Source organism: Staurois parvus, unplaced genomic scaffold, assembly GCF_062004578.1.
Source record: "Staurois parvus isolate SC_StPar_1 unplaced genomic scaffold, SC_StPar_1.0 ptg000038l, whole genome shotgun sequence".
Classification (NCBI taxonomy): domain Eukaryota; kingdom Metazoa; phylum Chordata; class Amphibia; order Anura; family Ranidae; genus Staurois; species Staurois parvus.
Window position 1 is genome coordinate 1339344 of NW_028317834.1, and position 25119 is coordinate 1364462.

The window sequence follows — 25119 nt, forward strand, 5'->3', positions numbered from 1 at the left end:
CAACAGGTTCTCTATAAGGTCCAACCCCCCATATGAATGACAACTGACAGTTGTGAGCACCCCCAGCAGTGTTATAGGATTTGCCCCAACCCCTCCAACTGCCGTTTTTCCCAAAAAACTTGGATTTTCTACAGGAAGTAGACAAAAAAAATCTACTGGGAGGGACAACAAAAAATAATACAATAGGAGACTCAGAAAAACAAAGCCTGCTCTGCTAATGACAGATTTCATTATTGTCATTATTGATTTTGCCCATAGTTACACTTTGGTGCCAACGTTGTAATATTTCCAGGGAGAAGAAGTTTTCTTTACAAACTTTACACCAAAAAGAGATGTGTGCACTCAGAGTGATTATTGTGAACCCCAATCAGAGGAATGTCAGTCCCCCGGAAGAAGTGGTAGGAATATGACCGCACACTCAGCACTTTGTAAGTTCAGATCTCTGGCAGTTGTATTGTGTGATTAGTCTATGGAGAGGAGTAATAGCTGGAAAGAGAAAACATGGAACAAGGATTTCTGATCTTCACCTGATGGAATCCCATTTGGCAGAACCACATGGAACACAAGTGGCCAGCTGGGCTTACGTTTTACTGCTGAATACATCCCCTAAATCAGCAGTAACTCAGTATTGGAAGGCCTGCATCAGCTTGGGATGTTGTTTTCTCACTGAACAGAGACTTCTTTCTAGCTGGTGTCACAGCCGCAGACCTGCCTGAAAGGTTGTCACCCATGAGATGATATCCTACAACCTCACTAACACCCCCTTTCCTCTCTATGATCACAATCTCATCACCTTCACAGTGTCCTCATCTTCAAACACTTATCCCTCCAAGCAGCAATCACCTGCAGAAACCTTCACAACTTGAACCCTTCTCCTTTCCACTCTGCAACTGACCAACTCTGACAGAATCTCTCCCCTGTCCTGCCCTGACCTGACCACTGCTGTCTACAACAGTTCACTTTCATCCACATTAGACTCACTTGCTCCTCTAACCACACGAAGCATCAGGCCCCGACCATTACAACCTTGGCAGACTGACAACACCAGAGATCTTATAGACATAGTCGTGTGCTGGAGCGAATGTGGCGTAAAACCAAATCTCACCAAGCATTCACCCGATATAAATCTGCTTTCTTCACATACAATTCCTCCCTCCATGCTGCCAGACAAGCCTACTTTGTCACTCTCATCAATAGCTTGTCATCCAGTCCTCGTCGTCTCTTCTCTACTTCTAACTCTCAACTTTCTCCACCTCCACCCAGTACCTCACTCACTGCTCACGAGATTGCAAATCATTTCAAAAACATGATTGATGCAATTCATAGGGGCATCTCCACTGCACAGACATCCATCCCACTTAGCATACCCTATACTAAATCTCCCTCAACACTTTCCTCTTTTGACCTTCCTACTACCGAAGAGGTCACTAAGGTTTCTCAGAAGCCCATCTCACTACCTGCCCCCTGGATCCTGTCCCCTCACAACTACTACAGTCACCCTCTTCTTCCATCCTATGCTCCCTCACTCACATCTTCAATCTCTCACTCTCTACTGGTACCTTCCACTCCCCTCTAAAGCATGCACACATCACTCCAATACTTAAAAAACCCTCCCTGGACCCCACCAACCTGAACAACTTAAGACCCATCTCCCTGCTGCCATTTACCTCTAAACTCCTAGAACGCTCAGTCTACAATCGCCTGAGCTCCTCCCTCACCCACAACAATCTTCTCGACCCTTTACAGTCTGGCTTTCGATCACTACACTCCACTGACACTGCCCTACTAAACCTCACTAATGATCTAACTGCTAAAACCAATCGCCACTACTCTGTACTCATTCCAACCAATGGCCACTACTCCGTACTCATCCCCAACCAATGGCCACTACTCCGTACTCATCCCCAACCAATGGCCACTACTCCGTACTAATCCCCAACCAATGGCCACTACTCCGTACTAATCCCCAACCAATGGCCACTACTCCGTACTAATCCCCAACCAATGGCCACTACTCCGTACTAATCCCCAACCAATGGCCACTACTCCGTACTCCTCCCAGCCAATGGTCACTACTCCGTACTCATCCCAGCCAATGGTCACTACTCCGTACTCATCCCAGCCAATGGTCACTACTCCGTACTCATCCCAGCCAATGGTCACTACTCCGTACTCATCCCAGCCAATGGTCACTACTCCGTACTCATCCCAGCCAAAGGTCACTACTCCGTACTCATCCCAGCCAAAGGTCACTACTCCGTACTCATCCCAGCCAATGGTCACTACTCCGTACTCATCCCAGCCAATGGTCACTACTCCGTACTCATCCCAGCCAATGGTCACTACTCCGTACTCATCCCAGCCAATGGTCACTACTCCGTACTCATCCCAGCCAATGGTCACTACTCCGTACTCATCCCAACCAATGGCCACTACTCCGTACTCATCCCAACCAATGGCCACTACTCCGTACCCATCCCAACCAATGGCCACTACTCCGTACTCATCCCAACCAATGGCCACTACTCCGTACTCATCCCAACCAATGGCCACTACTCCGTACTCATCCCAACCAATGGCCACTACTCCGTACTCATCCCAACCAATGGCCACTACTCCATACTCATCCCAACCAATGGCCACTACTCCATACTCTTACTACTTGACCTCTCTGCAGCTTTTGATATGGTTGACCAACCCCTCCTCCTAAAAAAACTCCACTCAGTTGGCCTCCAAGACTCTGCTCTCTCCTGGTTCTCCTACCTATTGCAGAGCTTGTTCAGCGTTAACTATAACTCTGCCTCCTCCTCTCCACTCCCTCTTTCCGTAGGGGTACCTCAAGGTTCCATTCTTGGACCCCTACTCTTCTACATCTACACCTCCTTCCCCTACTGCCATGGTTTTAAGTACCTTCTCTATGCTGATGACACACAAATCTATCTTTCTACTCCTCACCTCACCCCTTCAGTCTCCTCCTCACCTCGCCCCTTCAGTCTCCTCTTGCATTACTAACCTACTAAGCGACATATCGGAATGGATGTCACTCCACTTCCTCAAACTCAATCTTAACAAAACTGAGCTCTTAGTATTCCCCCCAGCCTGTGCCCCCTCCCTGACTTCTCCATCAAGATCAATAACACAACCATCAGTCCCTCTCCTCATCAAAAAATGTCAAAAGATAAAATATTCAAATCCCTTCTAGTTGTGTGCTTGATGGACATAAGCACTAAACTCAGTTCATCCAATCATTACATTCCAGTTTGCTCACAGATTTTAGTTAGTAACATTTTATCTTTTCCCTTCTTCTCTAGCTTGTGGGATGACATTGGGGATGTGAAACTAACTTGTGACACCTGAAACTTCTTTAATATTCCTTTTCCTCCAGAATTTAATCAATGCAGAAATTTATGAAACCTCCGGTGATAGATTAGACCGGCATTAACTGTAAAACTTTGTCACATTGAGAGCATTAAAATGGCTTCTCTCCAGTGTGAATCCTCTGGTGTTTCATAAGATCTGACTTCCGTGTAAAAGCTTTATCACATTCAGAACACTGATATAGCTTCTCTCCAGTGTGAATCCTCTGGTGTCTGATAAGATTTGACTTCTGATTAAAAGGTTTATCACATTCAGAACACTGATATGGCATCTCTCCAGTGTGAATCCTCTGGTGTGGGATAATATGTGATTTATCTGTAAAAGCTTTATCACATTCAGAACACTGATATAGCTTCTCTCCAGTGTGAATCCTCTGGTGTCTGATAAGATCTGACTTCCGTGTAAAAGCTTTATCACATTCAGAACACTGATATGACTTCTCTCCAGTGTGAATCCTCTGATGTCTGACAAAATTTGACTTCTTTATAAAAGCTTTATCACATTCATAACAATGATATGGCTTCTCTCCATTGTGAACCTTCTGGTGTGTGATATATTTTCTCTCCATTGTAAAATCTCCAAATAAGAAGTAGTTTGAAATGACTCCTCTTATGTATACTTGGGTTGGACTTTATTGTAAAGCCATTGTCACTTCCAGAACACTGAAATTACTTTTCTCCTGCTGGATCAATGTGGAAGAGAATCCAAACCATGACTTTTAAAACACAGATATGACTTGTATCCCATGGGAATCCTCCAGTGAACTGCAATAAAGACTTTCAGTCAAATAAGACATCCATATGTCTTGTTTTCCATGTGACTCAGCTGTATTCATGAAAACCAACATGACCGAAAACTTGGTTCATCAATCCACCTGTACAAAAAAAAAAAATAATAATTCTATATAAAGGGCTACATAAAGTTGCTTTCTATTTTTAATGTTCATTACTAAATATATCTTATGAATAGAAAGAATATGTACAGCATTATCTACAGTATTTTTTTTAATCAAATAGATTTTATTAATAAAGTTTATAAGTGCGCACAGTATTCCCAACATTCAGCCCAGACAATGGAGTCATACATTCTCACGTATAGGCAGTTGTGGCACTGTTACAGATCATACAGAACAATAACTTGCTTTGTCTATGGTGTCACTTTTACCTTTTATAAACAAATGAACAGAGAAAAGAAGAAACAGCCTAGAACAATTCAGCTGTACACGGCAAGTAACTCCCCCCAGTACATACAGTTGTGTTCAAAATAATAGCAGTGTGTTGGAAAAAGTGACTAAAGCTGAAAATCCTTCTAATCCTTTTATTTCCATCCACACAAATGCATTGGGAACACGACACATTCTATTCCAAATCACAACATGAAGAAAATACATCAAATTTGTGTTGTTCCTCTAAAAAATGGAAGAAAAGTGAATATTAGACGGTTCAAAAAAAAATGGCCGTGTTTGTATTCTTCTTTTCAAACTCAAACATTCACTATATAAACTGAGAAATGTTTGAAGATTTTGCTTTCCTTTGAATGACTTCATGAATATTTGGTTGTAGTCGCACTGTTTCTGAGAACTGCTGTACATCTGTGTTGCATGGAGTCCCCCAACTTCTGGCCCCTGTGATCAGGTATTCCAGCCCAGGATGATTGGACCACATTCCACAGTTCTTCTCTATTTCTTGGTTTTGCCTCAGAAACGGCATTTTTGATGTCACCCCACAAGTTTTCTATTGGATTAAGATCCAGGGATTGGGCTGGCCACTCCATAACGTCCATCTTGTTGGTCTGGAACCAAGATGTTGCACGTTTACTGGTGTGTTTGGGGTCGTTGTCTTGTTGGAACACCCATTTCAAGGGCATTTCCTCTTCAGCATAAGGCAGCATGACCTCTTCAAGTATTCTGATGGATTCAAACTGATCCATGATCCCTGGTATGCGATAAATAGGCCCAACACCATAGTATGAGAAACATCCCCATATCATGATGCTTGCACCGCCATGCTTCACGGTCTTCACAGTGTACTGTGGCTTGAATTCAGTGTTTGGGGGTCGTCTGACAAACTGTCTCCGCCCACTAGACCCAAAAAGAACAATCTTACTTTCATCAGTCCACAAAATGTTGCGCCATTTCTCTTTAGGCCGGTCAATGTGCTCTTTGGCAGATTGTAACCTCTTCAGCACGTCTTTTTCCCAACAGTGGGACTTTGCGGGGACTTCTTGCAGATAGCTTGGCTTCACATAGGCATCTTCTAATTGTAACAGTCCTCACAGGGAACGTCACACCTTCTTTCATCTTCCTGGAGCTGATTGTTGGCTGAGTCCACGCCATTTTGGCTATTCTTCTATCCATTCCAATGGTAGTTTTTCACTTTCTTCCACGTCTTTCAGGTTTTGGTTGCCATTTTAAAGCATTTGCAATCATTTTAGCTGAGCAGCCGATCATTTTCTGCACTTCTTTCTATGTTTTCCCTTCTCCAATCAACTTTTTAATTAAGGTACGTCATTCTTCTGAACAATGTCTGGAACGACCCATTTTCCTCAGAATTTCAGAGAGAAATGCACTGTAACCAGCATGTCCAACATTTGCTGCCTTCCTTCCTTAAATAAGGGCAATAATTGCCACCTGTTTTTCAAAGAATGAATGACCTCACTAATAGAACTCCGCACTGCTATTATTTTGAACACGCCCCTTTCAATGAGTGATTCAATGACACAGAATCAGCAGCATGCATGTCATGACTGTTGGGTCTGTTGGATTTCTATGACTCTACTACACCTGCTAGTAAATTATTTGCCATGTAGAAATATAATTTCTACCAAAAACAGTGATTGATCCGGTTAGTGATGTCTGACTGCTATTATTTTGAACACAACTGTACATAGATAGCGGACACCATTCAATGAGGCCTGTGTCTACAGGATCATTCCCCAAGTATGGGTCTTCAATGTAGTCACCATTCAGTAGGATACAACTGGCCGTTCTCCTTCTATGGGGCTAAAAGAGCTAAGATTTTAAAAGCCTATGAAGAACTAACTAAGAGAGAGCAAGGAGTATCCAGCCAGTTCTGCTAGAGAGACATACATTTCTTGGGGGAATAACAATGTTGATACGTTCGTTTTTTCACATGTTGATGTGGAGATCACCTGCTCAATTCACTGGTGTCTGCTGGGAGTTTGAGATGATAGCCAAGATCGGGATATTTTTTATGGTCAAGCAGCCTCACTATTGCTATATGACTTGTAATAGGAGGAGGTGTAAATAATTCCTCCTCTATTGAGACCAAGAGGCACACCCGAGGAATATTGAACACCAACATTACAATACTGGTCATATTGTTCCACTTTTTGAATAATTTTGGACATCTCCAAAACGTGTATCAAATCCTCGACATCACCGCTACAATTGGGGTCATAAGGGGAAATCCCTCCTGTCCTAACTGAACAATTGAGCTGGAGTCCTGAAAGCTCTATGCAAAAGAAATGACTAAGTTTCTGTGAAGAGGACAGAGAGATGAGAGGTATGGAGGTTACAATCACCTCCCACCACTCTCTATTATTTTCTCTGTTTCCCATTTCTTTCTATAAGTCTTCGGCAAGAGTCAAAAGACTGGAATAAATATATGAGAGATCATGCCTTTCCCACTGGTGCCATCTGAAGCCCATTAACAAGTGTGAGAGTGATGTGAAATCTGTATCTGATGGAAGTAACAATCAATGGATGGGATCTAATGTGTCTACTAAGTCCCACCTGGTAAGATGTTGAAGTTGGGCAGCTATAATATAAAGTCTAACATTTGGTATTGCTAGGCCTCCTTGGTCTTCACCATACTGTAGAGTAGTGAGCTTGATTCTAGCTGATGGCTTCTTCTAAATGAGCTCCCCAAACTGGAAGCCACTTACAGAAGTGGGAGCGGGTACCTGTCAATTTTGGTTACCCCCCCAAAAAGGTGCCAGTTGGGTCCTTAACCACTTGCCGACCAGGCACTTATACCCCCTTCCTTACCAGGCCAATTTTCAGCTTTCAGCGTTGCCACACTAAATGACAATTGCGCGGTCATGCAACATTGTACTCGTGTGAAATTTTTATCATTTTTGTCACACAAATAGAGCTTTCTTTTGTTGGTATTTACTCCCCATTGGCTGTTTTATTTTTAGCGCTATAAACAATAAAATAGCAAAACATTTGAAAAAAAAAGTTCTTTGTTTCTATTATAAAATATTGCAAATTGAAGGTAATTTTTCTCCTTCACTGATGTGCGTTGATGAGGCGGCACTGATGGGCACTGATAGGCAGCACTGATGGGCACTGATAGGCAGCACTGATTACACGGATTAGAGACTAACCGTTTTTATATTTCATGTATGCACTTTGAAACGCCAACTTGGGACGTTTATCACATCTATACTCCACCATACGCCTCAGTGCGTGTATTTATTTATGTCACTATAATTGATATGGAGATCATAGTTGGTCACTTTTATATTATCCATTGTATCTACATACATTTCATTCATGATATTTAGGATTTTACATTTTTTTCACACCTTTAGCGCTGCATGTGTTTTATTTATTATTGATTAGAGGGTTTTGAGGTTCTTACCTTTCATGCCAGCTGCTCCATTTCTATGTTTATCCAGCGCTCATTTTATCTTGTTGGATGAGGCAGCACTGATGAGCTGGCACTGTTAGGCGGCACTGATAATGGGTACTGATAGTCACTGATAGGCAGCACTGCTGGGCACTGACTGGTGACACTGCTGGGCAAAGGTGGGTGGCACTGATGGGCACTTGTGGGTGGAACTGGTGGGTGGCGCTGATGGGCACCGATCCTCAGGGCACTGATGATCCCTCCTCTGACAACTGCCGGCAGTACGTTCCTCATGCTCTGACAGGGTGAGGAAAGTGCAGTCTAGAACCGGCAATTGCATTTCTCGATGACCAGCGTGTCATAGAACACAACAATCACGGAGATCGCCAGGTGTGCGCCCCCAGGGGCATGCAGGAGAGCGCATTCTGGGAGGACGTCATATGACAGCCTCCCAGAACTGGCCTGCCGCAGTGCAGTCGTCATTTGGCTACCTGCGGTCGGCAACTAGTTGAAGCAGGACTTCCCCTTTTGGGTGGAGCTCTGCTTTAACATCAGCAAGAGATAACAGTGCTATAGTATCAAGGGGGGAGTGAATGTAGAGACTGGCACATGTTATATACTCTATAATATCATTTCTGGTACTCTCACAGTGGGAGTATAGATTTAGTACTTCAACCTGTATGCAGATACCAGTGGCAGACGAGTGGGTGACCTGTCCGCCTCACTGAAAATTCAAACTGATAGTGTAGGTTGCCCCAATTGGGAAAACCCCATAAGGGATAAAGAGCTAATGAGAGGAAAGGTGAAAAGGAAGAGAGCAATGGAGAGATAAGAGCAAGAGTAGTGAAGAAAGGGGTACAGATAAGGGGGGAGGAGAGGAGGTCCCCAGGGGGGAGGGTGTGTGCCTGTATAGAGCAGCAACTGAGTAGTGGGTTACCTAATGGACTCAGGACTACAAAGAGAGTAAGGTTTCATCAGAGTTTGAGGGTAGGAAATGTTCAACCCATGGTTGCCATAGTTGTTCATTTTTATGCACGCTGTCTAATAGGACGGCTTCTACTTTGACATGTATCGTGGCTCGAGTGACACTATTCTTAGTTTCAGTGGTATTGAGGTGGGGGGATTTCCAGGCCTTCGCTATGGTTTGCTAAGCCGTGGTGGTGACCTACAGGAGTAGTTTGAATTGCCAGTGTGTCACTTCTTGGGCCTTATGCAAGTAAAGGAATGGACGCTGGTCAACCGACCAAGTCCAGTGTTGAGGAATGGCCTCAGCTGCCATTCTAGCCATGCCCTCTGATGCATTTCACCCCACCCACTGGGACTTGGTCACACTGCATCCATCCCCTTACTTGTATTGGCTGACACTGGAATCGCTCTGACTCATGCTCCCTTCTTCTCACTTGCCGGTGGGGTGATCCCTTTCCTTCCATCCATAGCTTGGAGACACGCCATAAGGTATACTTCTTGGGGCTTGTTATTAAATGAGGCAGTGGCCGGATGGATATATATACTGTAACTTCTTCATAAAGAACTGTAGGCATATGGAATATTTTGCACCAATACGTTTGAACAACCGGGCAGGTCCACCACATGTGGATACCTGCTTCAGAGCAGCCACATAAACAAGTCAGGGATTAGGGATGGATTTAGTGATCCGGGAAGGGACCAGGTACCAGTGCATGAGAGTGCTGTGGTTAGTCTCCATAGCAACTATATTTTGGGAGGAGTATTTTGCAGCAGACCATATGTCTGCCCAATCGCTTTCAAATGAAGATTTAAATCCCATTACCACTTGGATGTATATGGTATGGAAGTGTAAGGTGGTGGAGCTGGTAACTGTGCATATAAGGTGGAAATCAAAAGTCTGGCATGGGGGTCACATTTACATATGTGTCCAAACCTAGTCATGTCTAGGACAGAGGTGTTCATGTGTAACTGGGAGCAATACAAGTGTTTGATCTGAAGATATCTAAAAATTTCAGAGGTAGAGATTTTGTTGGAGTCACATAGGGTTTGGAAGGGTATAAAGGAGTCTGGTGTTGAACTAGACTAGCTCTAGGACAAGCATGAAAAGAAGATGGAGGCATCCATGCCGGATAAAAGCCTGGATGGAGGAGGTATGCCATGAGTGGGTTATGGGGTGACTGTAAGGTGTATCAGAACTTTAGACTGCCCCAGATAGATGGGTAGTGTTGAGTAATTGGGTGTTGGAGTGAGCGACGATCTCTTGGGTGTAGCCATAGTAAATTTGCAACTGATGAGGGGATACAATCTACTGATTCTATAGTGACCCATAGGAGGGGGTCACTTTTACTGCATGATATTTAGGGAGTTGAGCAAGATGTGCAGCTTGGAAATATTTAGCAAAGTTAGGAAGCCCCAGACCACTCTAAGTTTCGGTAAGATACGGATGGACTGGGGTAGATGCAGTTTAACAGTGCCCCATACATAAGTGGTGGCATGACACTGTAATATGCAGAGGAAACAGGAAGGTATATTGTGACGGAGGGTAGGCAGGACAGAACACGCAAGGCAGATGGCAAACACACAAAGCTTTATTATTACAAATGGCAGTCACTCAATGGGGGATTGCAAGGGGGTGGCAGTGCCCAGTATGGGAAATAGCAAGAAGAGGACCAAAAATAATTGTAGTCCAGCCACAGGGGCAAAGTTAAAATCTCTACAGCAGTTTGTAATCCAAACAGGGAGGTGGAGAGGGAGTACAAGAACAGTTCAGGGAAAACAGGGGGGCATTCACTCACAGATCAGACAGGGGTGCCCGGGTCCACAAGGGAGCAAGGCAGTATGACATCAAGTACTTGCCCTGAAACCGGAGTATGCGTGGCATAGTCCATGGTAATAATCCCCCCGAGTCCTAGATGCCTGCAGAAGGCAGCTGGTGTAGTTCTCCCCCTATCCTTGGGGCTTGCAGAGTGGCAGCTTGTGGAGGTCTCCACCTTCTCTGGGGCTTGCGGTGGGCAGCTGGCATGATTCTCCCCCTTAGCTTTGGGGTGTGCAGTGCGGCAGCTCCCCTTATCCGTTGGGGGGGTGTATGCAGAGTGGCCACAAGAGTCCCGTCTCATCTGGGATCCCTCGGTGGCTTGGCAGTGAAATGGATGACCGGGAAGAGCCTGTCATCGGTCTCTTAAACCGATGCAGGACGCTTCTTGGTCGTCCTGGCAATGGCGGGCGGGCCGTGGGCAGTGAGCCTCGTTGCTCGGCAAAGAGGCACGCCCCCCTGGACACGGAGCGCAGCCTTTGTCCGGTGGCATCCGCAAGAGCGGGAACTCCCTGTGCATGCAGTGCAGATGTCGGGACCGTGCGGCGTCATTCTGACACCGCGGTCCAGAACCTCTCCGCAGGAGGTTCGTACCTCTCCGCAGACAGGTGTGAACCTCACTATCTTTTCCCCTAATGCCTCGCAGGATGGGGAGAAGATAGTGGCGGAGGTGAGAGGAGCCACACCTCTTGTCCTGCGTGGTTCGGCTTCAAAAAGCCGCGGCAGGACGAGAGGCAGCAGGGGGGAAGGTCATCCTGACAGGGGGGAAACAACTACTGAAATGGGAGCTGAGCTTTATTAATTAAATTACAATGTGCTAAGGGAATTGGGGGAAACTGGCTAATGAAATTGGGACTGGAATGCACTTTATTTGAGGGGCTGAAATGTACTATATTTGGGAGGGAGATATAACAGATTTGGGCACCCTGGCAGCACCTATATTGTGACATTATACAGTTGCAAGAAAAAGTATGTGAACCCCTTGGGAATACGTGGAGTTTTGCATGAATTGGGCATAAAATGTGCTCTGAACGTCACCTAAATCACAACAATAGAAGAACACAGTCTGCTGAACATAATACTACACAAACATTAGATGTTGCCATGGTTTGATTGCACATAACATGTAAACATTCACAGTGCAGGGAGGAAAAAGTATGTGTACCTTTGGACTTAATAACTGGTTGACCCTCCTTTGGCAGCAATACCCTCAACCAAACGTTTCCTGTAGTTGCAGATCAGACCTGCACAACGATCTGGAGTCATTTTGGACCTTTTCCTACTCTCTGGGAATGTCCTCTTGTTATGGGCTGTACATTCCAGAACCTCCTCAAGACCTGGACCAAAAAGATTATCGCCAATAAAGGGTAAGGCACAAAGGTGCAGTTTGAATGCTGAGTTCCCTGCCCAGGTTTTTAACCAAAATGCCCTTTTAGCTGAATTCACTAGGGCAGAGGTTCAAGACGCTAGCTTAACTGACTTGGCCGAGGCATCCACAAGGAAACCAACTGCTTTAAACAGCAAAGGAAATTATTTCAGGATTTGCTGCCTGGAGGTTCCTGCCGAGAGAAGTGACTGTGTAAGCCAGCATTCCAGATATCTGGTGACACAGGTAGCCGAGAAAGCTGGCCTAAAGCTGATGGAAGTAGAATTCCAGGCCCTGCGGAGTAAGACTTCATCCCTCTTATACATAGGGTCTTTCAGAGCCCCCATATCTTCAAATGTTAAATCTGTCCTTTTAGAGACTTTAGATAAGGGGGTGTATAATTTCTGAACCTTGTTCCATTGCTGGGACTTGTTATCCTCAAATGGAAACCTCCTATTAAGATTACTTGAGAAAAAGGGTTTCCTCTCAGGGCTTTCCCATTCCTGCTTAATGGTATCAACCAGGGAACTATGGACTGGAAAGACACTAGGCTTTCTAGCATGCAAACCTTGATACATGAGGTCATGCTTAGATAGGCAAACGTCCTCCTCCTTGATCTCTAAGGTTTTGTAGATAGCTTTAAGGGGGTTGTCCACATCTTCCAGGGGCAATTTGTTCCTGGAACCTCTGGAGGAGCAAACATCACCGTCCTCCTCTTATGAGCCTGAATCTACCCGGGACCTAGGATCCTCCTCCGGGTCCTCCTCCCCTTTTAATGCATCTGCTACCTCCAAACCCACCGATTGGGTCCAAGGATCCAGTGGTGGCTGCATTTTTCCAATAGGGATCTAAAGGATTGAAATGTAGACAACATGTCATCCTTAATGGAGGTGAGCACTTTATGGCACGCTGTAAATGACTTATCCTTAATTAGCCTAGCCACACAATTGCAGCATAAGGGTTTTTCCCAAGCTGAACCCAATTTAGCTGCACAAACTGCACACTTCTTCTTGGGGGTCTGACTCTGCACCTTGTCCTGGACTTTAACCTACAATAAGCAAGAAAAAAAACAGTACAGAAAATAATCAGCCCAGGGCCCCTCATACAAAACCACTGTGCTGGGGGAGCAAGAAAAGGAAGTGTGCCCACCAGGGTCAGCAAGAGGGATCAGAGTCCCCAAGCTTACCTTAGAGGAGCCAGTGCCTGAATGACCAGGATATGCCTGAGTACTGTCAGTGCCTTCCATCCATCCCTCTTGTGGTGGCGCCACAGGCTCTGCTGGGTCTGTACACCAGACTGGCTGCCTAACCAGATGCTAGTGCTGCTATGGAGACTGGAACCATGAGTCTCAGGCGCCCGTTGACGACATCACCGCAGCAGGAACTTCTGGTACCTGGACAGCACCCAGAAGTTGCAGCTACTCGCACGCCAGATTGGCAGTCACTCTGCCCCACTGTGCATCGGATGCTGGAGCCCCCCCCGCACGGGAAGGAGAATGACAGGCATCAAATGTCCTGGATCCCCCAGGACACACCCGATGGTCATCATCCACTGAGGCATGGAAAAATATCAGGAGCGCAGCCCCACTTCCCCTGAAGGGATCACATCGGGCAGGAGGAAGTAAGACAGACCAGGAGCCACCAGCAAGCTCTAGGGCCCAGGGATTCGACAATCAGTTCCTTGATGACTGCACCCATCCTTGCAGAGGAAACACTAAAAACTCAGGAGGGAGGCCTGGTGGTCCGCCTTTTATAGTACTGTGCTTACGTGTTTCCTGTCCGAGAGGGAGGAGCTCTGTCTCAGGAAGGATGTCCTGGAGGACGTTTGGAGAAATGAACATTAGAATGTCTGAGAGACAAAATCCAGAAATAGATCAGTGGCTGCATGCACACCTCATTGTTAGGCTGCAGGTAGAGAGGCAGAGATGAGGCCGGATTTATCATGAAATACAAATTAAAGTGTATTATTTTCAAAACAGCCAAGAATATTTCACAAGGTCTGAAAAGTATGTAAGTCATCGAGTTATTCCCCAATTTAAGAAGAAGAGCATAACTGCAGGTAGTAAATGTAAGAGAGGAGTTGCAGATGATACGATGGTGAGTAGTATGTACAGGAAAGGAGTACGGAGGTATGACAGTGATCGGTATGTACAGGAGAGGAGTGTGGGGGGGTATGACAGTGATCGGTATGTACAGGAGAGGAGTACGGAGGTATGACAGTGATGGGTATGTACAGGAGAGGAGTACGGAGGTATGACAGTGATGGGTATGTACAGGAGAGGAGTACGGAGGTATGACAGTGATGGGTATGTACAGGAGAGGAGTGTGGGGGGTATGACAGTGATGGGTACGTACAGGAGAGGAGTACAGAGGTATGACAGTGATGGGTACGTACAGGAGAGGAGTACGGAGGTATGACAGTGATGGGTACGTACAGGAGAGGAGTACGGAGGTATGACAGTGATGGGTACGTACAGGAGAGGAGTACGGAGGTATGACAGTGATGGGTACGTACAGGAGAGGAGTACGGAGGTATGACAGTGATCTGTATGTACAGGAGAGGAGTACGGAGGTATGACAGTGATGGGTATGTACAGGAGAGGAGTACAGAGGTATGACAGTGATGGGTGTGTACAGGAGAGGAGTACGGAGGTATGACAGTGATGGGTATGTACAAGAGAGGAGTACGGAGGTATGACAGTGATGGGTATGTACAGGAGAGGAGTACGGAGGTATGACAGTGATGGGTATGTACAGGAGAGGAGTAAGGAGGTATGACGGTTCCCAGGGAGGAGTATCTCAGGAAGGGTCTATACTCCACCATAACTCTGGTTCTCGGAGTGTCAGGTCCCAGCGGGTTCTCCTGGTGTCTCTCCTGTTATTCTGTCTCGGACACATCAGAGGAACATGGTGGGAGATCGGCCTGAATGTCCTTCCTAGGAGGGAATACCGGAGCCATTCTGAGGCCCATTTAATGGCCAGCAATGAGGAGGAAACCAACACTGAGAAGTAGATGCTGAGATATATACAGCACGGGGCAGCACAGTGGCTGAGTGGTTAGCACTTCCACCTGGCAGTACTCGGGTTGTTGGTTCAAATCCCAACCATGGCACCACCTGCCTGGAGTTTGCATGTTCTCCCTGTGCCTTTGTGGGTTTTCTCCAAGTACTATAGTTTCCTCCCACACTACAAAGACATGCTGGGAGGTGAATTGTCTCCTAAGTTGTCCCTAGTATGTGTATGTATGGATGTGAGTTAGGGCCCTTAGATTGTACGCTCCTCGGGGGCGGGGACTGATGGGAATGTACAATATAGATGTAAACTGACGGCGCTATATAAGTACCTGGAATAAATAATAATAATACACCCAGATCATCGATGACGAGGAGGAAGGTTCAGTCACAGATGATTGGTCCGTCTATAGCAGGGACAGGAGCTGGGACCAGGAATAGGAGATCCACCTGACTTACCCGTGTGCTCTGACATGGAGAAGATCCCATGCTGGCCCTATGGTGGCCGTGTGTTCAGGATGGAGACCGATTATGTTGGACCTTCTTGAAGCTGATCTAAAATGGCTGAGAGGAAGAAAGTGTTCTCAGGACAGGAAGTGACACCAGACAGGAAGTGACTGCAGACAGATTTATACAGAGGGTGCAGTATGGAGAGCAGACACTAGATGGTGCTGGTACAAAAAAAGCTGAATAGAATAAAACAAGAGGGAAAAAACCTGAAAAGCAAAAGATGATGGCAGCTCGTAATCTTCTAATTTAACAGCTTGACGTCATTGTCCCACTCTACATGTTACATCACATCACGTGACTTCCTCAGGAGTTGGCCATCGGACGTACAGCTGCCTATATATACCATTATAATCCTTAATAGACTAATCGGGCGCCATTATGTTGTAGCTTGTCTGTCCTTTATTTGGTGGCCATTTTCCCTTGGTCTAATTTCATTTATATCTCATTTATCACATTACAGTGCAGTGGATCTCCCTCCTACATTTTCTTGTAGACCACCTGTACCTCCTTTGGTGGCAATTTTTTCCTGGTCTATTATCAATGAAACACAGTTATCACATTACAGTGCAGTGGGTTAGATCTCCCTCCTCCATTTTGTTGTAGCCCGCCTGTCCCTCCTCCAGCGGCCATTTTCCCTTAGTCTGATATGGAAGCTGAGGATCTGCCCCCCTTGATGTATCTGCGCATGTGCCAGTTTCAGGCATAAGCAGACGATCAGCGATCTCGCTCTGAGAAAGTGTTAACTCCTTTCATGCTGGATTGCAATTACAGGAGTCACATCCCTCGGATCACTGCTGCTGACGATCCTGATGTTACAGGAGTCACATCCCTCGGATCACTGCTGCTGACGATCCTGATATTACAGGAGTCGCATCCCTCGGATCACTGCTGCTGACGATCCCGATATTACAGGAGTCATATCCCTCGGATCACTGCTGCTGACGATCCTGATGTTACAGGAGTCACATCCCTCGGATCACTGCTGCTGACGATCCTGATATTACAGGAGTCGCATCCCTCGGATCACTGCTGCTGACGATCCCGATGTTACAGGAGTCGCATCCCTCGGATCACTGCTGCTGACGATCCTGATATTACAGGAGTCACATCCCTCGGATCACTGCTGCTGACGATCCTGATGTTACAGGAGTCGCATCCCTCGGATCACTGCTGCTGAGGATCCCGATATTACAGGAGTCGCATCCCTCGGATCACTGCTGCTGACGATCCCGATGTTACAGGAGTCACATCCCTCGGATCACTGCTGCTGACGATCCCGATATTACAGGAGTCGCATCCCTCGGATCACTGCTGCTGACGATCCTGATGTTACAGGAGTCGCATCCCTCGGATCACTGCTGCTGAGGATCCCGATATTACAGGAGTCACATCCCTCGGATCACTGCTGCTGACGATCCCGATGTTACAGGAGTCGCATCCCTCGGATCACTGCTGCTGAGGATCCCGATATTACAGGAGTCACATCCCTCGGATCACTGCTGCTGACGATCCTGATATTACAGGAGTCACATCCCTCGGATCACTGCTGCTGACGATCCCGATGTTACAGGGTTCGCATCCCTCGGATCACTGCTGCTGACGATCCCGATGTTACAGGAGTCACATCCCTCGGATCACTGCTGCTGACGATCCCGATGTTACAGGAGTCACATCCCTCGGATCACTGCTGCTGACGATCCTGATATTACAGGAGTCACATCCCTCGGATCACTGCTGCTGACGATCCCGATGTTACAGGAGTCACATCCCTCGGATCACTGCTGCTGACGATCCCGATGTTACAGGAGTCACATCCCTCGGATCACTGCTGCTGACGATCCCGATGTTACAGGAGTCACATCCCTCGGATCACTGCTGCTGGCGATCCCGATATTACAGGAGTCACGTCCCTCGGATCACTGCTGCTGACGATCCCGATATTACAGGATTCACGTCCCTCGGATCACTGCTGCTGACAATCCCGATATTACAGGAGTCACTTCCCTCGGATCACTGCTGCTGACGATCCCGATATTACAGGAATCACATCCCTCGGATCACTGCTGCTGACGATCCTGATATTACAGGAGTCACATCCCTCGGATCACTGCTGCTGACGATCCCGATATTACAGGAGTCACATCCCTCGGATCACTGCTGCTGACGATCCCGATGTTACAGGAGTCACATCCCTCGGATCACTGCTGCTGACGATCCTGATATTACAGGAGTCACATCCCTCGGATCACTGCTGCTGACGATCCCGATGTTACAGGAGTCACATCCCTCGGATCACTGCTGCTGACGATCCCGATGTTACAGGAGTCACATCCCTCGGATCACTGCTGCTGACGATCCCGATGTTACAGGAGTCACATCCCTCGGATCACTGCTGCTGGCGATCCCGATATTACAGGAGTCACGTCCCTCGGATCACTGCTGCTGACGATCCCGATATTACAGGATTCACGTCCCTCGGATCACTGCTGCTGACGATCCCGATATTACAGGAGTCACTTCCCTCGGATCACTGCTGCTGACGATCCCGATATTACAGGAATCACATCCCTCGGATCACTGCTGCTGACGATCCTGATATTACAGGAGTCACATCCCTCGGATCACTGCTGCTGACGATCCCGATATTACAGGAGTCACGTCCCTCGGATCACTGCTGCTGAGGATCCCGATATTACAGGAGTCACATCCCTCGGATCACTGCTGCTGACGATCCCGATATTACAGGAATCACATCCCTCGGATCACTGCTGCTGACGATCCTGATATTACAGGAGTCACATCCCTCGGATCACTGCTGCTGACGATCCTGATGTCGCCAAGCTGCTTGGGGGGTGACATGGCAAGTACAGTCACATGTGGGGGGATCAGTGATATTGGGGGGCCATAACATGTTTTGGTGGTGCAGTTACACGTGGGTGCCAGTCACATGGGGGTGGGGATTTGCAGCAAGGGAGACTGAGCTTATTGCTAGGGGGGATGTTTGCGTCAATGGGGGGCAGATCTTCACGGGGTACTAATCCTTGGGTGAGGGGGGGGGGTAATGACAAGGGGTGCAGATCTTCATGGGGGACTGATCTTGCTGGGGGGGAATGACAAGGGGGGCAGATCTTCACGGGGGACTGATCTTGCTGGAGGGAGTGACAAGGGGGGCACATCTTCACGGGGGACTGATCTGGCTGGGGGGAATGACAAGGGGGGCACATCTTCACGGGGGACTGATTTTGCTGGGGGGAAATGACAAGGGGGCACATCTACACGGGGGACTGATCTTTCTGGGGGGGAATGACAAGGGGGGCACATGTACACAATATATAACCCTTTGCACGCTACGCCATTCATATGGGTACACGGATGTCAGTGCAGTTGCAGTTCTGTCACTTGATGGTGTTACTTTGGTAGGGGTGCTGTTTATGGCAGAAGGGGCGGAAGTCTGTCAATAATTGTTTGTGGTAGTTTTGTTGTGGATGTCTGTGGTTGGTAGGTCGTGTTATAGCAATTTATGTGGTTACACCCCTTTAGCACCTGATGGATAAATGCATGCACTAGCTGTATGGATTTGAGCACAGGGATCTCTTGTTTGTTGTATTGTTGGGTCAGTAGCCAGACCTGAACCTTGTAGCTCTCCCCATTGTGTCTTTTCCCCTATGCTAGCATTGTGTCCACAGTAGCACTTGCGTAGGCAGGGCAGAGTAGGACTGGCCATAGAGGGATTACTTTGACGCAGTTGGCAGCTTAAACATGTATTGCAATATGTGTGAACCAAATATCCCTATTTGTTGCATAGTTTGCTTGAAAGGGTATATACCAGTGTGCAGAGGGTCCTTCAGAAATTCTAGAGTTAATGTGGTTACACCCCTTTAGCACCTGATGGATAAATGCATGCACTAGCTGTATGGATTTGAGCACAGGGATCTCTTGTTTATAGCAATTTAGGGGTCACAATTGGCACCCCGATATTTCAGTGGCTACAATTTCACATTCTGCAGTATCATGAATTAAAGTGATACATTATTTCATGGCCTCTATGATTATCAGAGGATACATTGAATGGATACCTAATTCCATTAACCCCTCGCTTACCGGGCACTTCTACCCCCTTCCTGCCTACCGGGCACTTCTACCCCCTTCCTGCCTACAGGACGCTTCTACCCCCTTCCTGCCTACCGGGCGCTTCTACCCCCTTCCTAACTACCGGGCACTTCTACCCCCTTCCTAACTACCGGGCACTTCTTCCCCCTTCCTGCCTACAGGGCACTTCTACCCCCTTCCTGCCTACAGGGCACTTCTACCCCCTTCCTGCCCACCTGGCACTTCTACCCCCTTCCTGCCTGCAGGGCACTTCTACCCCCTTCCCGCCTACAGGGCACTTCTACCCCCTTCCCGCCTACAGGGCACTTCTACCCCCTTCCTGCCTACTGGGCACTTCTACCCCCTTCCCACCTACTGGGCACTTCTACCCCCTTCCTGCCTACCGGGCACTTCTACCCCCTTCCTGCCTACAGGACACTTCTACCCCCTTCCTGCCTACAGGACCACTCAATGGCACTGATAGGCAGCACTAATGAGGTAACACAGATAGGCAGCACTGATAATGGGTACTGATAGACAGCACTGATAGGTGGCACTGACTGGCATCACTGCTGGGCGCTGACTGGTGCAACTGCTGGGCTGCACTGATGGGCACAGGTGGGTGGCACTGGTGGGCACAGGTGGGTGGCACTGGTGGGCACAGGTGGGTGTACAGATTGGTGCAGTGCTGGGCACAGGTGGCTGACACAGGTGGGTGTACAGATTGGTGCAGTGCTAGGCACAGGTGGGCGTAACTGGTGGGTGGCACTGCTGGGCACTGATCATCACTGGCCTAATGATCGGCGCCGATCCCCGCTCTGACAACTGCCGGTTCTCGTCAGTACTTTCCTGGTGCTCTGACAGCGTGAGGAAAGAGAACCTGCAATGGCATTTCCCGGTGATCAGTGTGTCATTGGACACGGCTGATCAGGTGCTGAAATCCAGGCATAATTGGCCTTTTAACACATTACGTGATCAGCCGTGTACATAGAACACAGCGATCACGGAGATCGCCAGGTGTGCGGACCAGGGGGCGCCCAGGAGAGCGCGTTCTGGGGGGACGTCATATGATGTCCACCCAGAACTGGCCGGACACAGTGTAGCCGTCATTCGGATATCTGCTGTTGGCAATTAGTTAATCAACAAAAAAAAAAGAAAAAAAAAAAGATTCTAATTTCCATACAGATATCATTTGGGCATTTTAGAGCCCCGAGAAAAAGAAGACAAGAGTTCCTCATGACTGAAGAATGATCAGATATATTGTATAGAACATAGTTTATAGACTGTATTGTTCCCCCCAACCAATTAATAACACATAGAAAAGACATGTCGGATGATCCATTATTGCCTACATTCATCTAAAGAAATAGGATTTTATTGGAGTAGAAAGTATTTTTTAATTTTACATATTTCCAGTCTTTTCAAAAGCTATATGAAAGTTTAATTTTCTTTTGAAACTAAGAAAAAAAATGATACTTAACTTCCTATGGAGACACCCAAGCAGGTGCATTGGCAAGATGATGGTCCATGTGTCCATTCACACACAGGCCTCGGCTTGGCCACGCCTCCTCTTACTTCATTACATGACTGCCTGTGATTTACAGCAGTGGGAGCCAATGACAAGGCAGAGAAAAGGGACAGCCAAGGCTGTTGTGGCCATTCATTGATATCAATGGGGATCAAGTAAATATTGTGGGGGGGGGGTTGGCGGGGATGGCTGTACTGCAGCATACATGTTTTTGTAATGCATGCATACAATGCATGAAGCTGAAAGAACTTAAGCCTTTAAAATCAATTTATCATGGAAAATAAACAGTGGTGATGCAAAATAATACAAAGTAAATAAATAATAAAAATAATATTTATATATATATTGGTAATCAAATTCAATTGTATTACAACATTACATGACTCTGCAACGGCCAGTTAAAGTAGCGCTGTAATGAATAGCTAGAAAGGCTGTCGTCATGGAGGTAAAACCTTGCAGACAACAAGTGGATAAGCATAACATAAATCTAAATATTAGCCATAAAAATCTTGATACATACAAAACATGACTAGATAGTAGGATACAATAGGCCATGGCCCTTTTATTGGTGAAACAAAAAACATTTGATTTCAAAAAATGTTAGAAAATATATTTTAAATCATATAAAAGATAAAAAAAAACCACATTAAACAATAAATGAATGCTTGAATACTGCTATAACAACAATAGTCCATTCATTTATTTTTTCTCACTGTTGACCAGGGGTGGACTGTTGACTCATGGGGCCCCTGTGTCCTTGCCCAAACAAAAAAGCCTATGAAAAAGGTACCAGGGGCATCTCATGGGGCCCCCTACTGTCCCCTGGCCCTGGGGCAGTGCCGGAGTTTAAAAATGGTGAGTCTATTCCTGCTATTGACCAGAGGAAGTAGGCTACACTATTGCAAGGTGAGACATTGATGCCTGAAAACAGATGAAGGAGATGAATTATCCAGAAGTCACAGGAGCAGAATTCTGGAAAGGTGATCTGGATACACCATTATCAGCCAAGTTCTCTATCCACACGGATAAGTACACGTCCCGTCACAGGTTGGTGTGACCATTGAAGATCTGCAAGGGCACACCCAATAGCAACAACAATGCTGTATACAGCGAACAAAGCCTGGACCTAAAACAGAAAACAAAGAGAAGAGTTAGAAACCAACAAATAGAACAATGATATTTCACAGGATAACAGACATACATGAACAATGTAACATACAACAGCATGAAGACTAAACACACCGGCCATGACACCCAAGAATTACAGAGCAACACCGCAAGGAGCCTGACACCCCCCCATATCTACCTACAGAAGTCCAAGGATGATCCCAATCCAACAGAACAGAAACAACAGACTGACAACCTGACACACGTCACCTCAACCTGATTACAGGACAAAATGAAACATTTCCTGCACCCCAAACAAAAACACAGACTCCTAGCAAACACGAGCAACACTCCACAACTGATCATAAAACATGGGCACAAGCAACTGACAACACAGACTGACCGACATCCAGACTACAACTCAACCACAGTGTCCTCCCCATGTCATTGTAATTGTCCTCCCCATGTCACTGACCCCCCAATGTCACTGTCCTCCCCATGTCATTGTAATTGTCCTCCCCATGTCACTGACCCCCCAATGTCACTGACCCCCCATGTCATTGTAATTGTCCTCCCCATGTCACTGACCCCCCAATGTCACTGACCCCCCATGTCATTGTAATTGTCCTCCCCATGTCACTGACCCCCCAATGTCACTGTCCTCCCCATGTCATTGTAATTGTCCTCCCCATGTCACTGACCCCCCCAATGTCACTGTCCTCCCCATGTCATTGTAATTGTCCTCCCCATGTCACTGACCCCCCAATGTCACTGTCCTCCCCATGTCATTGTAATTGTCCTCCCCATGTCAGGACCCCCCAATGTCACTGTCCTCCCCATGTCATTGTAATTGTCCTCCCCATGTCACTGACCCCCCAATGTCACTGTCCTCCCCATGTCACTGACCCCCCAATGTCACTGTCCTCCCCATGTCAGGACCCCCCAATGTCACTGTCCTCCCCATGTCACTGACCCCCCATTGTCACTGTCCTCCCCATGTCATTGTAATTGTCCTACCCATGTCACTGACCCCCCAATGTCACTGTCCTCCCCATGTCAGGACCCCCCAATGTCACTGTCCTCCCCATGTCACTGACCCCCCAATGTCACTGTCCTCCCCATGTCAGGACCCACCATGTCACTGTCCACCCATATGTCACTTTCCTCACCATGTCAGGACCTACCATGTCACTGCCCCCTCACATGTCACTGTCCTCCCCATGTCACTGCCCCCTCACATGTCACTGTCCTCCCCATGTCAAGCCCCACCATGTCACTGCCCCCACATGTCAATGTGCCTCATATTTAATGCTCCCCCCATATCACTGCCAACCCCCATATCATTGCCCCACTCAAATTTGAACTCTCCCCCTACCATGTCACTGTACCCAGGGGCGAATTTGTTGCGAGGCAAACAAGGCGTTTACCTAGGGTGGAACTTTTTAGGGGGTTGGCGCGGTGCCAATGGAAAGGACACTGTGTACCGGAGCGGGAAGGGGTCTGCTGTGTCTTACCTGGTTCCGTGTCCCAGTCCCACGATGATGCAGTCCAGGAATCGCTGCTCCTTCATTCACTCCGCCCGCTCCCTCACTCCATGTTCGCGCTGCTGCTCGCCTCCGCCTCCTCACCGGTGATTGGGCAACAGAACTGTAGCTCAGGAAAGGCACACAGGCGGCCAATCACATGCAAGGAGCCGGAGCCGAACGGACCCACAACATCGAGTGAGGGAGCAGCCAGAGTGAATGAAAGAGGACAGCTGATGGCCCGGTAAGTGTGCCGTGCAGATGGTGCTGCTGCAACCAGGTATGCTGCCTGCAGCAGCACCTACCCTGGCGCAGGGGTCAGCATGTTAAGTGTCTTTGGTGTAAGTGGGAGGAATAGTGCCCCATCATTGGTGTCACTGATACTAATGATGGGGCACTATTCATCCCACTAACATCAACCATGGTGCACTATTCCTCCCCCAACTGATACCAATAATGTGGCACGTGAAGATCTGTCCCCCTTGTCCATAACCACAGCTAGATCAGTCCCCCATGAAGATCTGCCCCCCTTGTCATTCCCCCCAGCAAAATCAGTCCGCCGTGAAGATCTGCCCCCCTTGTCATTAACCCCCCAAGATCAGTCCCCCGTGAAGATCTGCCCCCCTTGTCATTTCCCCCCCCCAAGATCTGTCCCCCGTGAAGATGTGCCCCCCTTGTCATTCCCCCCCAGCAAGATCAGTCCCCCGTGAAGATCTGCCCCCCTTGTCATTCCCCCCCAGCAAGATCAGTCCCCCTTGAAGATCTGCCCCCCCTTGTCATATTCCCCCAAGATCAGTCCCCCGTGAAGATGTGCCCCCCTTGTCATTATTCCCCAGCAAAATCAGCCCCCCGTGAAGATCTGCCCCCCCCTGTCATTATTCCCCAGCAAAATCAGTCCCCCGTGAAGATGTGCCCCCCTTGTCATTATTCCCCAGCAAAATCAGTCCTCCGTGAAGATCTGCCCCCCTTGTCATACCCCCCCAGCAAGATCAGTCCGCCGTGAAGATGTGCCCCCCTTGTCATTACCCCCCAGCAAAATCAGTCCCCCGTGAAGATGTGCCCCCTTGTCATTCCCCCCCAGCAAGATCAATTCGCCGTGAAGATGTGCCCCCCTTGTCATTACCCCCCAGCAAGATCAGTTCCCCGTGAAGATGTGCCCCCCTTGTCATTATTCCCCAGCGAGATCAGTCCCCCGTGAAGATCTTCCCCCCTTGTCATTCCCCCCAGCAAGATC

General features: G+C 47.5%; 1 protein-coding gene and 1 long non-coding RNA gene across 3 annotated transcripts in view; one reads left to right on the forward strand and one right to left on the reverse strand.

The window, feature by feature from the left end:
• The window catches only part of LOC149470570 (uncharacterized), a 218358-nt gene extending 202470 nt beyond the window's left edge, over positions 1-15888 (reverse strand). Inside the window, exon 1 of one of the 2 annotated variants that reach the window (XM_089662319.1) lies at positions 15588-15888. The gene's annotated coding sequence lies outside the window, so the exon portion shown is untranslated. Of the gene's footprint in view, positions 1-11917; positions 12085-15587 lie in introns of those variants that run through there. The other variant, XM_089662298.1, reaches the window with a different exon arrangement.
• LOC149470567 (uncharacterized) overlaps positions 1-25119 on the forward strand; it is a 389981-nt gene that overhangs the window by 344949 nt on the left and 19913 nt on the right. The window lies entirely within an intron of this gene.